We start from the raw sequence: 16,647 nt of genomic DNA, 5'->3' as shown, positions 1-16,647 counted from the left end.
AAATAAATAAATAAATAAATAAATAAATAAATAAATAAATAAATAAATAAAATCTTAAAAAAAAAAAAAAGAGCCTGTGCACCTACCTTAGGGGCACTCCTGTCAAAGAGTCTATGACAGTAGCCATAAGATTTCTTGATTTGCCCTTAAAGTTTTCACTGAGAGATCTGGGAAATGAGAAGCTTCATTACAATGTTTGAAACTAGAATTTGCTTCTGAGGGTATGTCCCCCAAGTTGGGCAGGGGAGTCAGGCAAATGTGAGACAAATGTGTGTCTTCTCCAAGAGTGAGTCCTCAGACTGAAGCTGTTTGCAACCTTGGGCATGTCCAACCCCTCATTATAGGTCCTGGCTCTCCACTCACCAACCTGCACAGTGGCTTCAGACAAGTCCCTTCAGCTCAGCTGCATCCCTGTTAAGTGGAAAGGGGTTGCACATGCAGCTCAGCAATCTTCCTGCTCTGAAGTTTTCAGGTCCTCTGGGATTCTCTGTGAACAGTGCCACTTCACCTCCGACTGTTTCGTGGTCTGTGGTACCAGGAACCTTTACAAGTGCTGGACCCAAACCAGCCACTTCTCTTTCAGAAAATAGGTTCCTTTTTAGCTGGTGTATTTGACTGGAAACACTTGATCATGGCTCGAAGCAAGAACAAATGTGGAAAATTCCTGAAAGGGCATTTCTGTTTCTGGGGATTCTGGTGCCTCTTTAATCATAAGCTGCCAAGTCTTATGATAAAACTTTTGGCATGTGAACAGATTCTTACACGTGGGCTCATCTTCAGCTGCTCCAGTGGCACAGGGGCTGTCAGAGAGCGGGCGATGCCATCAGCCACTATCTGACTGGGTTTTCCATCTAGGCCTGTGTGACTAATCAAGTACTGATCACAGAAGAAATTTCAGCTTCAACAAAAGGAATGATATTCAAATTACTGTGGGTCTCTGCACTTCGGTAGTTGCATGTTTTCGCGTCTGAAAACTCTTCTGGCTGCGCGGATGCATCCAGGACTCAAGTTTAGAAGGAGCTTACTGTTTCAAAGGGGATGTAGCTGTCATTTAGACTTTTGTGTCAAATGCAAGTAAGGATGTGACCTCAGACACGTTAGAGAATGTCCATGAATCTCCATGTCCTCACCTAACAGAGAAGATAGAAAGGTATAGTGATTAAGAGTCTAAATTCCAGAGTTGAACCACTTTTGACCGTATCCCTGTTTTACCCATGTCCTGGTCGATTTTAGGCAAGTTCCTTAACCTCTTGATCTCAGGTGCCTTATCTATAAATTATAGGCATAATGCTTTCTCCCAGTAAATGAGAAATGGGCAACCAACAATTGCCAGCTAAAGGTGATGGTACCTACTGTCTAGGAGAACTGCAAGGATTATTGTTACACTAGCATGTATAAATGGTAGGCAAGAAGGACAGGATAAACGTGCTAACTAAGTCATAATAAATGATGAGTCCTGTCTTATACCTGTAATCTGTTCCAAAATGCCCAGCACCATTTTTCAGCTTTATCTGTAGTACAACATGCTGTCATGAGCAGTTTAAGTCCCAAGTTTAGAAATGCCTCCTGAGGGGCAGCTGGGTGGCTCATTTGGTTAAGCGTCTGCCTTTGGCTCAGGTCATGATCCCAGGGTCCTGGGATAGAGCCCCGTGTCAGGCTCACTGCTCAGTGGGGAGTCTGCTTCTCCCTCTCCCTCTGTGCTTTTTCTCTCTCTCAAGCAAATAAATACAATCTTAAAAAAAAAGAAAAAGAAAAAAGAAATGCCTCCTGAGCCGTGGTTCTGGACTGAAGTTTCGGTGGAGGCTATAGCAACAGAAGTCTGTGTAAATAAGAAATCTGAGGAGCTTTGGAAAGTCGGTTGTATGAATACAGTGGCCTGTAGCATCTCCATAAGGAACTTCTTTTTCCCAGAGCTCTGATGTTCAGTGGCAACCTGTCTTTGGCAGCCTCCAGCCCAGAGACCCCGTGAGCTGAGTTAGAAGCTGGGATCAGGCACCATTCGTTGTGGGGAAGTTGGGCCCTTGTGGAAAAGATGATTGGAGCATCGTGGTGACATGTTTCAAGCTACATAGGTAGCCCTGTGAGGAGTGAATGCATATGAAATCCAATCTCAAGTGCCCACTCAGACTCTAGTCAGCTAGGTGTACCTTACAGCACCTTCAGATCAGCCTGTCTGTCCAGACATAGGAATGCTTCTCTCTCTCCTTTGGGTTCAACTCTGCTGTGTGTGTGGAAAGAAGAGGTGAGGCTAAAATGTGAACTGGTGAGCCTCACTTTGAGATGGTCGGGAGTATGGATGAGATAGAGGGGACAGACCCTGTCTTGATAGAATATCAGATCTATCTGCTATAGAGGGAATCTTTGCTCATTGGATTTTTAGTATTCATTTGATTCAGTGCCAACTCAGGGCCTATTTGTCCAACTAAATTCCATGATATATCTCTTATAGCCACTTTGGCCAGTCTGTTCCTGAAAGACTCCAAAAAGTTTCTCTCAGGGGGCGCCTGGCTGGCTCAGCCTATAGAGCATGTGACTCTTGATCTCCCAGTCATGAGTTCCAGCCCCACATTGGGCATAGAGATTACTTAATTTAAAAAAAACAAAAAAAAACACCTTTTTTTTTTTAATACCTCTCAGGGCTTGTGAAGTAGGCCTGAAAACCAACATGGTAAATTCCACAAAGCTCACAGGGAGTGGCAATCGCCCTGAATCCCAAAGATTCCATCATAGAGGAGCAGCTGGGTCAGCTCTGGGTTCCAGAGCTCTTGATAGTGCCAAGAGAAATTAAGTCACTCAGCCCAAGACCACCTACCTATTAAGTGGAAGAGCTGGATTAATACAGTTCTGTGTGACTTGGAATCAAGCCACGCTCTTCAGGACCACAGGCCTGTGAGTGCCTGGGGCACAGTTGGCCCACTGGGGTTATACTCTCCTCCCCTTTAGAGGTGTTGCTTCTTTAGATTTACCTCAAGTTATCCTTGCCTTCTCCTTCCTATTTCTAACATGTTTTTGGATATTAATCAGAACGGCTATGCAGGTAGTGGGAGGAAATAGAATGAAAATCTATTTCTGAAAATTTGATTCTTGGCCATAGGGTTTTTAAAATAGGTTTATCAGGAAAAAAAGTAAACAAAAGGTTCACATTTGAGACTCTCCAATTTTTAATTCCCCAGTAACATAGCTGGTTAAGTGGTATTGCTGAAATTTAAAATTTGGCCATGGAATCCAGGACCCAGTTTCCTAACAGCTTTGCTCTACTTCCCACAATTTAGAAATAAAATAGTTTTGGGGCACCTGGGTGGCTCCGTCGGTTAAGCATCTGACTCTTGATTTTGGCTCAGGTCATGATCTCAGGATTGTGAGATCGAGCCCCATGTCCGGTTCCATGCTGGGCATGGAGCCTGCTTAAGATTCTCTCTCCCTCCCCCACTCTTGCTCTCTCTCTCTCAAATAAATAAATCTTTATTTATTTATTTTTTAAAGATTTTATTTATTTATTTGAGAGAGAGAGCAGGAGTGGGGTGAGGTGTAGAGGGAGAAGCAGACTCCCTGACCAGCCACCAGCAGGAAGCTCAATGCAGGCTAGATCCGGGGACTCCGGAATCAGGACTAAGCGGAAGGCAGATGCTTAACCAACTAAGCCCAGTACTTGAAAGGACATATATGCTAAGCTAAAGGTTAAAGGTGACTGCTTACATTGATTGCCAAGGCAGTTTTTGCAATTTAAACAGTTTTGCAATTTAAACACCACAGTGTTGACTTAGGGATAAACAAAATGGATCAATGTTTGCACTTACGGAATCTGATAGTCTGGTGGGACATAAAAATATTTAAAACAGATAATTATTTAATCACTGTTTTGACGAGTGTTCTGAAGGGGAAGTGTCAGGTGCTAAAAGAAAGTCAAAACAGGACACCTACCCTAGCTAGCTATGGCATGGAGGTGAGAAGACACGGTGCAGCCGGCAGTAATCTGGCATATGTACAGTGTTTATTTAAACACCACAGTGATTGTGACAAATAGGTCTTCTTATTTCCAATTTTGGAGGTGAGGAAACTGGGCCAAACCTAAGTAGCATATGGTGCCTGGTACATAGTGGCTGCTCAGTGAAAGTGGTTTGATACTGGAGTCATCACTCACCTGAAAAGTTTTTGAGAGTAGTTGCTTTGTAGAAAGGCTTAGAGCCCTCTCTCTCCCTCTTCTGATGATTCACTCTGGGGAATCCTGCAAAGCTTTCAAGTCATTAAGAACTGTCCTGCCCCGGCCCCCCCCCCCAATTTTTTCTTTCTTTTCCTTGATTCTGAGATGGAAACTCCCAGAGGGAAATGCTGGCCCTGCTTTTCCTGGGGGTGGAAATCATGTTTATTCCATCAAGGCAATATCCTCATCTTCTAGGTTGGTGTACTAGAGTAGTGTCCAACTTGGCAAGGTCAAGACTGTGACTATAGCCTGCATTTCGCATTATTGAGTTCCACTATTTTTTTTTTCAGCTGTTTGAAAATTTAATTAAGAAACGATATGATCTTAAATTATTCTCTGAAAAAAACTCGGGTTTTAACTTCCACCAGTCCCCACTCCTTTTAGTTTCTTACTCGCAGGTATTAATCAAATTCTGTCTCTTCTGTCTTGAAAGCTAACTCTGTCTTATCCCTCTATGAGTGGCCTTGTCTTCTTCATGACTCATTGGGACCACTGTAGCAGCTTCCTAACACCTGTCCCTTCCTCAAGCTTTCCCCCACATTGGTTTGTAATCCATGGAGGTGAGACTTTTGAGCATGGCCTCATTCTCCAGTCAGATATTCTCCTGTTTGGCATTCTTCAGTGGATCCCCATCACTTTCAGAATTAGAGGCTAAACATTTTACCGTGAAATTTGAGGTCAGCCATTCCAGTCTCATCTCTCATACCTCTGACTCTTGACCATTCCAGATATCTTACAGTGGCTTCAATTCACCTATCTCCCCCTCTGTGTTATGATTCATATGATTGTTGCTGGCTAAATACACTTTCCTCTTTTTCACTTAGATGACTCCTGTGGATTCTTGGTCACTCAACCCATCTCACCTCCTTTAAGAAATGTCTATTGAGCCCATGTACCCATGGGAGGTGCTGTTTCTCTGCTCCCATAATAACCATGCTTGTCCTGGGTTAGAAACCTTCTACTACTGCACTGGAATGTCTTTTTCTCCCAGTCTATAACCCTAGGTCCCAGCATAGTTCTTGGTAGTTAGTAGGTCCTCAGTGAGTGTTTGTTCATTCAAGTTTTCTAGTCAACTATTTCATCATTGCTTCAATTCCCAGATATATCATTGACCTAAAAATTTTTCCAGTAAAACAAAACAAAAAACCCCCCATATTTGTTTATGCTTGAAAGATTTCATAATTTTATGAATATTAATGTATTAAAAATGTATACACTGTAAAATTGGTAAATATGGTAGTCACTTTTCTGAAGGTGGCATTCTGTTTCATTTTTTCATCGTAAAAACTGGGAGTGACCTTAAAGACCATTCTTAAAAGCTGCACTTCATTATTTAACCAAGTCCTCATAATTTGGAATGAAGTGTTATTCATTTGGAGGTCAAATGGCAAAACTGTCTTTATGATACTTTGATACATTAGATGAAGTAATAATTTTGAAGGGTAATTTTTAGAGTTAAGATCTTGATGGCTCATCAAACCAAATGGTTTCTTTTACAGAAGAGAAAGCTATGTTCTAATAGTGGGTTTGCTTTAGTTTCTCAGGGTTTTAGATCTAGTTAATGGTAGAAATGGAACCAGAATGCGGGCATCTCTGGTTTATTAATGATGAGATTTGAAGAATTAAAAGCTGATTTTTTAACACTAGATGTTTTGGTGTAGTCTTAAGCACTGAGGCACAAAAGTAATTGAATTTAGTGGGCACCCAACCCTCTGGAAATTCATGCAATGAAGAAGAGAGGGTGATGGGACTGGGAGGACCCAAAGACATCCACGGTCTGGCTCAAATAACATCCCTAATATTGGGACGCCTGGGTGGTTCAGTCAATTAAGCATCTGCCTTCAGCTCAGGTCATGATCTGGGGTCCTGGGATCGAGCCCCGCATCGGGCTCCCTGCTCAGCGGGGAGCCTGCTTCCCCTCTGCCTGCCGCTCCCCCTGCTTGTGCTCTCTCTCTCTCTCTGCAAATAAATAAATAAAATCTTTAAAAAAAAATCCCTAATATTATTTTCCTTTGCTCCATTATGAGGCTGAAAATTTGGCCATTTGAACTCTTGCTTCCTTGTTCACACCCCATCCATGTTCGTTGCCTCTGTACCTTTCCTCCTGCTCTTCTTGCCGTCTTGTTGAATAGAAGTAAGATTTGCCTCTAAGAGATGACAATCAGTAGTAAGGTGAAATGGGGTAACTAAAGAAGTGGCAGAAAGAGCTTGGGTGGTTCTGAACTGGGGACAGATTTTTTTCAAAGTGAATCTTAAGAATGAGCAGGAGTTGGGGCGCCTGGGTGGCTCAGTTGGTTAGGCGACTGCCTTCGGCTCGGGTCATGATCCTGGAGTCCCGGGATCGAGTCCCGTGTCGGGCTCCCTGCTCGGCGGGGAGTCTGCTTCTCCCTCTGACCCTCCTCCCTCTCATGCTCTCTGTCTCAAATAAATAAAAAATCTAAAAAAAAAAAAGAATGAGCAGGAGTTTAGTAGGCAGAGAAAATAAGTGAGTTGAATCAAGATCTTGCTTTATTCACCTCTCCCTGCTGGGGTTCCCCCTCATGTATAAGAAATCACTGTTAGTTGTTGTTTCATTACATAACAAGTACTTGTATTATAGTCCCCTTCTACCATGCAAGTTCATTGTGAGCGTAGCCAAGGACATCTCAGAGTGTGTGTGCTATGGAGACATAAGGGAACAGCACTTGAGTAATTCAACAGTGGACTCAAGGAGGCTCAGTGCAATCAGGGACATAGGCTGCAGAGATCTGCAGCACATAAAAAGCAGTCCAAGGCAGGGAGGGCCTGCATAAGTGGGTGAGCAAGTGATACAGTCAGTGCTAGGTGAGTACAATGGAGGAAAGAGTTGACTGTGGGGCCAAGTTAGTCAGAAAGCTCCAAGAAGGTAGGGCTTGGTACAACCTTGAAGAATAGTTAGGATTTAGTTAGGTAGACAGTAAGGGAATGGTCTATTCCAGTGGGAGTGGAGGGTGCCATGGAGTGAGTGTGAATGAAAGCAAGAAGCAGAACTTAGAAGGAGAGCCAGACAAGGCACAGTTTTGGGTAGGATCTTGACCTCAGTCTGAGGATTTGTCTTTAACTTGCAGATCAAGGTGTACAACTTTGAAAATCCCTTAGAAGCACAGAGGGTAAAGTAAATGAACTCTTCTCTACCTGGCAAGCTCTTACTCATCTTTTGATGAGTTTCTCTCTGAAAAATATGTCCCAATTTAGGACCACCCAAGCTACTGCTCCCTGTTTCCCTAGGAAATGGGAACACAGCTTCCCCACAATCCTGGCTCACATTTTGTTTCTCTATAAAACTCTACTTGCAGGTAGGTGGATATACTAGAACAAGCCCAATGTGTCAAAGAGTATTTTGATGCAAAAATAAAGAAACATGGGATCCTAAGTCATCATTTGTAAGAGCCTATAAGAGCCATAAGAAAAATGGATCAGTAGCAACGGTTTCTTTAAAATAAAATAATATCAATTTCATTAAATTCAAAATATTTTGTTAGAGTTATTTTTATTAAATGGATACAGTTAAACACATTTAAATTTAAGGCAGTGTTTTCATGGTATACGACAATGCAAAAGGAATGGCATCTGAGCAAATTATTTTCCCTTTAAAACCGGGTATTTGGTACTAGTCAGCTCAAGTGAACTACCTCCTAAACATGACTCATATGATGTGGACCTTGTAATTCTAAATGCTCTGAGTTTTCAAGACATTCCAATATCTGTCTTATTAGAGATCTTCCAATTTTTTAAAAAGATTTATTTATTTGAGAGAGAGCAAGAATGCACGAGTGAGTGGGGGGAGGGGCAGAGGGAGAGAATCTCAAGCAGACTCTCCTTTGAACTCAGAGTCTGACACCAGGTCAGTCCCACAACCCATGAGATCATGACCTGAGTCAAAACCAAGAGTCAGAGGCTTAACCAACTGAGCCACCCAGGCACCCCTAGAGATCGTCCAATTTATAACTGTTGGCAAATAGTTCAAATCACCTTAAATCTTGCATGGGTCACAGAACATGTTAGAAGCCCACCCTCCAGTTAGTGGATCCCTGAAAGTGTTTAATTAGGGAAATGATAGGGTGAAAACAGAGCTTTGGAAGGTGAATTTGGCAGAAGTGTACAGAAATTAAAGTACCAGTTCAATCTCCGGTCCTGACCACCCCCTGGAACTTCAGCCTTCTATATACAACTGCCTACTCAACATCTCAGCCTAACAGACATCTCAAACTTAACATATCAGAATCCTGATCTGCTTCCACAAAGCCTGCACCTCCAAAAGTCTTCTTCATCTCAGCTAATAGCAACTCCATACTTTTGATTTTTTAAGCCAAAAGTTCTGGAGTCCTGCTCAAATCATCTCATACTCAATGTCTCCTCTATCATCTCAATCTCCAGATGTATCCAGGAAGCAACCAATCTTTACCAACTTTCACCATCCCCATGTTGGTCCACATCATTGTCTCTTGCCTGGATTATTGTCTCACTATTTCCAACCTTGACTCCTGTAGGTCATTCCTTAACACAGCAGCCATAATATCCATTTACTCCTGCCCCCATTCATGTTTCTCATCTGCTCCCAGTCCTTGAGGGCTTTCCTCTCTCATGCAGAATAAAAGGCAACCTTCCTGTAATGGCCTGAAATTGGCCTGAGATCCGCCTGCCTCACTGCATACTCCTCTACTCCTTGTTCCGTCCTCCCCAGCATAGACTCTTTGCTCTTCTCTAAACATGTGCCAGACACATTTGTGCCTCTGAGTCTTTCTTTCTTGGTGTTTTCTGTTGAAAACACTCTTCTAAATATCCACATGGCTTTCTCCTTTACCTCTTTTTGGTCTTAAGGGACAACTTCTCCATGAGCCTTCACTATCCATCCTGCTTAACTTTACCCTCACCCCCCACACACCATTTTCTCCTTTCCTACTTTATTTTTCTCCCTAACACTTTACCAGCTAATGTAGTGTTATGGGTATCTTACCAATTTTTTATCTCTTTCCACTAGAACGTAAGATTCATTAGAACAAGGACCTCTAATTCTTTTTGCTCATTGCTAGAACAGTGCCTGAAAAATAATAAGCATTCAGAACTTTGTTGTCCAGTGAATGAATGAGATGAGATGAGGTGATCCTCACTAGAGTGGTGATGATGAAGGCATGGCAGAGGGTGACTCTTACTGTCTTGCTAAGCCTGCATGTATCTGCTGGGAGGGGGATGAGAATTAGGGGCTATTCCTTCACTCAGTGAGGAGACCTTACTGAGCACTCACTGTATACTGAGTGCTCAAGATACTTGTCATGGGGACTGCTGAAAGGTGGTTCTGGCTAAGGGCACTTGTTATTTTGTGAGCGAAGATTACATACACATGGTTAATGCCAGTATATCCACCTAGGTGACTTGGGTAAAGAGTGATGGATTGATATGCTTCTGTCACGGGCTTCGTGGGGCAAATTAGGGAAGAGAGAAGTTGAAAGAGTTTCAAAACTATGGCCAGAGGGTCAGATGGGCTCTTAAAAGTTGGAGGAAACCTACTCATGAGGATGTTAGCCAGACTCTGATCCTAGTCTGTGGGTTTCCCTGAGTCTTCAAAACTAACGTAATCTATTGTAAGTTCAGTGTCCATTTGGCCATCATGATAATTAGATTTATTTTCTAGATACATACTTTTGGTTTCATCTTCCTGCTTTTCATACTATTATTCCATAGAAACAAAGAAAGTATCTTGCTGGTACTTTTAGCTCTATGGACTGTGCATGACCCAAAACTTATGTTATTTTGAATAGAGTAAATTGATTCCAAGGGATTATTTCTTTTTTTTTCATATTTTAAAAGTAATTTCAGTTTATATTGGCAAAATATTATGTTTGCAACTCCAATCTTTATGCTGTGAAAAAACATGTATTAGGCAATGGAATATTATGCAGCCATCAAAAGGAATGAGATCTTGCCATTTGCAACAATGTGGATGGAACTGGAGGGTATTATGCTGAGTGAAAAAAGTCAACCACAGAAAGAGATGTATCATATGACCTCACTGATATGAGGAATTCTTAATCTCAGGAAACAAACTGAGGGTTGCTGGAGTGGGGGGGGTGTGGGAGGGATGGGGTGGCTGGGTGATAGACATTCAGGAGGGTATGTGCTATGGTGAGTGCTGTGAATTGTGCAAGACTGTTGAATCTCAGATCTGTACCTCTGAAACAAATAATGCAATATATGTTAAGAAAAAAAAAAAAGAAGAAGATAGCAGGAGGGGAAGAATGAAGGGGGGGAATCGGAGGGGGAGACGAACCATGAGAGATGATGGACTCTGAAAAACAAACTGAGGGTTCGAGAGGGGAGGGGAGTGGGAGGATGGTTTAGCCTGGTGATGGGTATTAAAGAGGGCACGTTCTGCATGGAGCACTGGGTGTTATGCACAAACAATGAATCATGGAACACTACATCAAAAACTAATGATGTAATGTATGGTGCTTAACATAACAATAAAAAATTTTAAAACAAGACATGTATTATGAATACAAAATATAAAATAAAGATATATAATTACATAATTTAGTGTATAATATAGGACATAAAATATTATAAAGATATATATTATAAAAATACATATTCCATATAATATGTTGTGTATTTTTATACCACATAAAGATATGTAATATATGTATTTTTAATTTTATTTTATTATGTTATGTTAATCACCATACGTTACATCATTAGTTTTTGATGTAGTGTTCCATGATTCATTGTTTGCGTATAACACCCAGTGCTCCATTCAATTCATGCCCTCCTTAATACCCATCCCTGGGCTAACCCATCCCCCCATCCCCCTCCCCTGTAGAACCCTCAGTTTGTTTCTCAGAGTCCATAGTCTCTCATGGTTCATCTCCCCCTCCGATTTACCCCCCTTCATTTTTCCCTTCCTGCTATCTTCTTCTTCTTTTTTTTAACATATAATGTATTATTTGTTTCAGAGGTACAGGTCTGTGATTCATCAGTCTTACACAATTCACAGTGCTCACCATAGCACATACCCTCCCCAATGTCTATCACCCAGCCACCCCATCCCTCCCACCCCCACCACTCCAGCAACCCTCAGTTTGTTTCCTGAGGTTAAGAATTCCTCATATCAGTGAGATCATATGATACATGTCTTTCTCTGATTGACTTATTTTGCTCAGCATAATACCTCGTTGCAAATGGCAAGATCTCATTCCTTTTGATGGCTGCATAATATTCCATTGTGTGTGTGTGTGTATATGTGTGTATATATATATATGTGTGTGTGTATACATATATACACACACACACACACACACCACGATTATTTCTTAAGAAGATGAGAATGATAACAAAAACATAATCCAGTCTGAAACTTGTTGCAACAGATATGTACATAACCCTGTTAGAATAATGTTAATTTTCTCCACTATTGATCATTTACTGGAAATGAGAGTATAATATAGAGTTAGTGCTTAGTACATAGCACTAGTTCATGAATACACGATGATGTATTTTAGAGGAAAATAATTTTAATTTCAGCTTATTTCTACAATAGTATCTTGAGTTTTTACTATATCATACAAGTAGAGAACAGGCCTCAGATTTGCAACATTAAAATATGATCAGGGTGCCAGGATGGCTCAGTCAGGTAAGCATCTGACTTTTTTTTTTTTAATTTTTATTTATTTATTTGAGAAAGAGAGTGCACTCATGCATGGATGAGCAGAGGGGAGGGGCAGAAAGAGAAGCAGACTCCCCACTGAACAGGGAGCCTGATGCAGGACTAGATGTGGGACTCCATGCGGGATTTGATTCCAGAATGCTGGGATCATGACCTGAGCCCAAGGCAAACGCTTAACCAACTGAGCCACCCAGGTGCCCCATCTGACTCTTGATTTCGGTTCAGGTCATGATCTCAGGGTCGTGAAGCCCCATGCCAGGCTCCACAGTGAGTGTGGAGCCTGCTTAAGAGTGTATGTATAAATAAATATATGTATATATACACATAGTCAACTTGCTCTTCAGTATTTTACAGTGCTATGGTGGAGACTGAAGCGTAGATATATAGCATGATAAAGGTGAATAGTGTAGGATAAAGAAAATGCTGTAGGGTCACAAGAAGGAGTCATGTTTCAGCTGGGAGGCCAGGGAACGTTGCCCCAATATAATGACATTTCAGGGCACAATTGTAAGATGCTTAGGATTTCACTGAGCAGAGTGGGAGGAAAGATGGGGAAAGAATTCAGACTTTGAGAGTAGAGGTATGAAAGGGCAAGAAAATCAGGGAGAAATGGAGGATGTGTTTTGGAAAGAATAAGTACTCCCGTGTGGCTTGGCCATGGAGTGCGTTGAAAGAAGTGACAGGAGGAGTTTGGAAAGGTGGTTGGAGCCAAAGTCTCCTTGTGTGCAGTGTTAATAAAGGTGTCTGTTTCTAAGCATGTAAGAGTCATTGAAGGTAGAGCATACTGGTAATGTTTACATTTTGAAAGTGGATTCTGATAGAAATAGAGTTTTAAGACTTCACCTAGGGAGTGCTTAAAAACAGATTCCTGGGCCCCACACAAAACTAGAAGAGTAAGAATCTCTGAAGAGCAGGGCCCAGGAATGGGTATTCTCTAAATACCTAAGAGGATTTTTCTTTACAGCTTTATTGAGATATAATTGGCATATTAACATTGTGTAGATTTAAGCTGTACAACATGATGGTTTAATATACTTATATATTTCAAAATGATTACCACAGTAGGATGAACACCTCCATCACCTCACATAATTAGCATTTTTCTGGTATGTGGTGAGAATACTTAAGAGCTACTCTCTTAGAAGCTTGCAAGTATATAATCACCATACTGTGCATTAGATCTCCAGAACTTATTTATCTTATAACTGGAAGTTTATACCCTTTGGCCAACATCTCCCTGTATCTTCTACTCCTAGTCCTGGCAACTGCCTTTCTACTCTCTGTTTTACAAGTTTGGCTTTTTTCTTTTTTTTTTTTAGAGAGAGAACAGATGAGTGTTGGGGGGTAGGCGAGGAGGGGCAGAAGGAGAGGGAGAGAGAGAATCCCAAGCAGGCTCCATGCCCATCCTGAAGCCCAATGTGGGGCTCGATCTCATGACCTGAACTGAAATCAAGAGTCAGATGGTTAAACGACTGAGCCACCCAGGTGCCCCTACAAGTTTGGCTTTTTTGGATTCCACATATAAGTGAGATCATACAGTATTTTTTTCTCTGACTTAATTCACCTAGTATATTGCTGTCATTGCTTTTGCCCAAGTTGTTGCGAAAGGCAGGATTTCCTTCTTTTCCATGGCTGATAATATTCCACTCTATGTATACACTACATTTGCTTTATTCATTCCTTCACTGATGGACACTTAAGAGGTTTCCATGTCTCACTTCTTATGAACAATGCTGCAGTGAACATGGGGGTGCAGACAGCTCTTGAAGATGGTAATTTCATTTCCTTCTGATGGATGCCCATCTAGTGATCTCTTATGCTGCCAGAATGTCTGAAGACCTGTGTTTATATTTATTTTAAGGGATAGCAGGTGTGACGAGACCTGAGATCTTGAGAGCCTCAGTTAGGAAGCTGTCAGGGCTCCCGGTGAGGGCCTGAATGGGAGCAGTAGCAGCGCTGATGGGGGGGGGATCAGGACCTGCTTCAGAAACAGAAGCATTGGTAGAATGTTGGAGACCCTTTAGGCAGAGGGGTGAGGAAAGAGTCAGAAGATGACTTGAAGCTACCGCTCTGGGGGGCAGTGTTACTAGTGATGCTAAGAACTGGAGGGAACACCGGGGCATAGCAGGTGAAGAGCAGGATGCCTGCATCCGAGGAGGATGATTAGAGGGCTTCCCAGAGGCAGTAATGAATTTAGTTTCAGGTATCCAAACCACTATTTTACCAATGAGGAGAACTGAGGTTCAGAATGCTACCTCACTGAGCTCACAGAGCTATTAGGTTAGTGGTGGAGTGGTAAAAGAATGTGCCCAGGTTAACAGAACACCAACTCGCTTCCTCCTGTTGTTTCTATGCCTATGTAGAGGATTTCCGGCTTGGTTATGCCCACTGAGAACATCTCTAGAGTACTAATTACCAAGTGAAAATATCATTAAATACACATTATGACTGTATTGCCTGTGTATATTTTTAGCTGAGTCTGTGACACCAAGTGGACCATTTAAGGCTGTTGGGAGAGAAACCAAGCATTGATTTACTAGGAATATTTTAACTCTAGAAGCAGGAAAGCAGGAAGGGACCTTAGAGGTCAGCCAGAACAAATTCATTTTACAGGTGAGGAAACTGAGTCTCAAAAAGAGAAATGCATTTGTCTAAGGCTGCACTGGTAACCAGTGATTAAGACAAAGGCCCATTCTTCTGGCCGTTCAATTTATTGCCTTCTGCAGCAAGATTTTCCAATGATTACTGCAGCCATTGTATTAACTTTTGTGATTTGGTTCATTGCTTTATCATTTAACTTTCCTGGAAGCTGGACACTGAATCATGAGTCACATTGACATGGCCATGGATGTGTGTGTAGAGTCTAAGAGAAATGGAAGCCTACATATGGTGAATTGGATCATTTTCGGTGCAGGCATCCAGTATGACATGTCTTAGTTTAGAAGTTCCTCAAGGGCAAAAAACTATGTATTTGCAGCACAAAACACAGAGCCCGGATCATATTAGCTATTCAGTAAATGTGTGTTGAATGAGTGATCTAAGCCCACTGGGAATTTTTGAACTATGTTTTTTGGTTTGTTTGTTTGAAGTAAATTACCTATGATGAATTCATCAGGTCTCTACATTGCCCATATGTAGGCACTCATGAAAAGTCACATGGTTCTCATTCTTTTAATAAGAAACAGCAGAGAGAGCTATCAGCTGACAAAGGAAGGATAAAATGTGAGCACTGGAAATGCCCTTGTCTGAATGTGACCTCTCGCCGGAACACCGGATATACAAACTTTTCAAGTCTGCGGGCCCAGTGACCTTAATGTACAAAGATCACTTTTTTTCTCCTTGTTCCTGATCTAGCACACTTATCCTCACAAACTCAAACACACACAGACACATACACACAAACACACAGATTGTCCTTTTTGAATTCCTACAAAGGTGTTAAGCCTATACATAGCTTTTTTGCATAGTCTTAAAAACGACCCTTTGCCATATATTTGAACTGTAAAAATCTTTCTTCTTGAGGACCTCCTTACTCTACTATGAAAACCTCTGGACAAGCAGATTATTGAATAACCCATGACTTTGCCTTTCATCTGATTAGTTCCTGCAAGGGATCATAAGACAACTGCACGAAGCCCAAAGGCCTTTCAGAGTCCTGAATGATCACAGAGGGCTTTTTTTCCCCCTATCTTCCTGAAATGTCATGGCCATCCTGAGCAGTATCAAAGGGGATCACTGTTTGTATTAGGAACCAAGAAAGGAAAGGAAATAAAAGAAATTTAAAACTCATTTGGGAGAAATGAAAGTTCAACTGTGGGTTGTGTGTCATATGAAGAGTATTATGCCACTTTCTTTCATCGGCTAGATGATTGTGGGGGGACAAAGAAAAGCTTCTGTGGTAAAACCCGTGTAAGAAATGTTTTAGGGTCATCATGTGCTGGCCCTTACAGAATGCTCTTCTCTCCACTGATACAAGTATGAACACACAGGCTCACCCACTAGGACCACTAGGGCACCAGACTTGACCTGCATCCATTTTCACTAAGTGCTCATGGATCATGTCCTCACAATCTGCAATGCTCATGCCCATGTGACTATAACAACCTGCAAAGAGGTTTTTTTTTTTTTTTTTTTTTTAAGATTTACTTATTTATTTGACAGAGAGAGAGAGAGACAGTGAGAATAAGCAGGGGAGCTGCAGAGGGAGAGGGAGAAGCAGGCTCCCTGCCAAGCAGGGAGTCTAATGTGGGGCTCGATTCCAGGATCCCAGGATTACGACCTGAGCCGAAGGCAGACGCTTAACTGATTGAGCCACTCAGGTGCCCACAAAATGTGAATTAAAACTCACCATCACAACACCTTGTGCTCAAAGTTAGTGTGAAGTGTTCTTAGAGATGTTGACCTGGACCTGGTATTTTCTTAGATACCCACCAATTTCGTGATTTTATTCTTTTTGCAACAAGTTGGCTTATTAAATACACACTTCACTTTGCTTTAATTTATATAACTTTATAAGATTCTTACCATAAATAAATGACCAAATCAGAATAAAAGGCCTTTGTGTGGTCCTACACTTCTGGAGTTTTGGGTTCAAAAAATACAAACCCAGTCTTCATTAGCTCCTGTCTTCAGCTACTACTAGTGGCTAGAGTTATAAGCAAAAGGATTCATTTCATTTTATTAATCGGCAGAAATCCCAGTAATTTTTTGCCATAAATTCTGCTCTGGAACTCTGATTTCACTACCTACATCATATTGTCTTTCATAA

At 41.6% G+C, this 16,647-nt stretch overlaps 1 protein-coding gene across 1 annotated transcript in view; it reads left to right on the top strand.

Moving 5' to 3' along the window:
* Positions 1-16,647, top strand: part of RAB38 (RAB38, member RAS oncogene family) — a 69,181-nt gene that overhangs the window by 1,119 nt on the left and 51,415 nt on the right. The gene's annotated exons all lie outside the window — the stretch shown is intronic.

This window comes from Neomonachus schauinslandi, chromosome 11 (genome assembly GCF_002201575.2).
Source record: "Neomonachus schauinslandi chromosome 11, ASM220157v2, whole genome shotgun sequence".
NCBI lineage: Eukaryota > Metazoa > Chordata > Mammalia > Carnivora > Phocidae > Neomonachus > Neomonachus schauinslandi.
Note: the sequence above shows the minus strand (reverse complement) of the source record. Positions and strands in the feature narration are given on the sequence as shown.